The sequence below is a fragment of the Schistocerca gregaria genome, chromosome 8, assembly GCF_023897955.1.
Source record: "Schistocerca gregaria isolate iqSchGreg1 chromosome 8, iqSchGreg1.2, whole genome shotgun sequence".
Taxonomy (NCBI): domain Eukaryota; kingdom Metazoa; phylum Arthropoda; class Insecta; order Orthoptera; family Acrididae; genus Schistocerca; species Schistocerca gregaria.
This window is the reverse complement of record NC_064927.1, coordinates 432548182-432549862: the sequence shown is the minus strand read 5'-3', so window position 1 is coordinate 432549862 and position 1681 is coordinate 432548182. Positions and strand designations below refer to the sequence as shown.

Below are 1681 nucleotides of genomic sequence, written 5' to 3'. Positions count from 1 at the left end.
GCGCGGAGTGAGAACTGGGTACCTCGGTCCTTTCCTGAAGTAATCAACAGCGAAACTCTGCAGTCCCTGTTACCACTCGCTGTGCCTCTATTTTCTTCTAGCTTAATCCTAAGAAACATACGTCTTACTCTGGTATATTTGAGAGGGAATTCTTAATCAAAATATTTTTACAACTATCTAATATATGCTCTTGAGTACACTTGCTTTCACTTCTATAAATAAGCTTTTCATTTGGGATATGGTAAAGTGATCAGTACGTATTTAGATCACTTTTCGAACATTTAAATGTACACCTAGGCTTTTATAAACCACCTTATGACGTGTGGAGGCTACTAATATCGTTTCGATCCTATCCTGTTCTAGATAGTGTTGTAGCGTCTGTGAATGTAATTGGCTGAGCATTTTTGCAATGTATTACCTACTAATTTAACAATACATGTCCTTCATCTATGTCTGCTTCATTTCCTCTGTTAATACTGCCTTGAAAAAGTGGCATACTGTGTGAGTTAATGTACACCGAAGAGCCAAAGAAATTGGTGCACCTGCCCATATCGTACGTGCACACAGAAGTGCCGTAACATGACGTTATGTGGACTCTTGACTAATGGAAAGCTCAGTTCGTGCTCCCACGTAAAGGAGTAAGAGCACGGACCTGCCCATATCGTACGTGCACATAGAAGTGCCGTAACATGACGTTATGTGGACTCTTGACTAATGAAAAGCTCAGTTCGTGCTCGCACGTAAAGGAGTAAGAGCACAGACCTGCCCATATCGTACGTGCACATAGAAGTTCCGTAACATGACGTTATGTGGTCTCTTGACTAATGTCTGAAGTAGTGCTGGAGGTAATTGCCACCATGCATCCTGCATGGATGACCATAAATTCCTAAGAGTACGAGGAAGTGGAGATCTCTTCTGAACAGCCCGTTGCAGGGCATCCCAGATATATTCGATAGTGTTCATGTTTGGGATGTTTGGCGGCCGCAGGAGGCCGTGCTCGAGCGGTTCTAGGCACTTCAGTCCGGAACCACGGGGCTGGTAAGTTCGCAGGTTCGAAACCTGCCTCGGGCATGTATGTGTGTGATGTCCTTAGGTTGGTTAGGTATAAGTAGTTCTGTCCGTCGGAATGCACAATGGACATGAATGGATGGAATTAGAATGATATTAATACCTTCAGCTGCTCACGGGCGTTGATACAATCAACGGGGACAGATGAAAACGTGTGCCCCGACCGGGACTCGAACCCGGGATCTCCTGCTTGCACGGCAGACGCTCTATCCATCTGAGCCACCAAGGGCACAGAGTATAGCGCTACTGCAGGTACTACCTCTCACACGCCTCCCGCGAGAGCAGCATTATCCACATTGTATATCCACACACTACATTCGTAGTGTCCCACCACAACACACTCATTACTCGTGGAAGACATTATTACCAAATCCCGTAAGAGTTCGGGTAATATGTGTGCATCCGCACATAAGAAGAAGGTCATGGCCGGTATTGCCAGAACTATATACTTATAAGGATATGGTGGCTGTTCTTTCGGACATGTCCAAAAACAACGGACAGCATTGATGACTTGCAGCCGTCTAGAAGGAAATTAGAATTATATTAATACCTTCAGCTGCGTTGATATCAACAATGGTGTCTGTTCTTTTGGACATGTCCGAAAGAACAGCCA

At 44.9% G+C, this 1681-nt stretch overlaps 1 non-coding gene across 1 annotated transcript; it reads right to left on the bottom strand.

Moving 5' to 3' along the window:
• Nucleotides 1–1223: 1223 nt before the first annotated feature.
• Trnaa-ugc (transfer RNA alanine (anticodon UGC)) lies at nucleotides 1224–1298 on the bottom strand. Its single transcript has one exon. It is a non-coding gene; the product is annotated as a tRNA-Ala (tRNA).
• Between the last annotated feature and the right edge of the window lie 383 nt (nucleotides 1299–1681).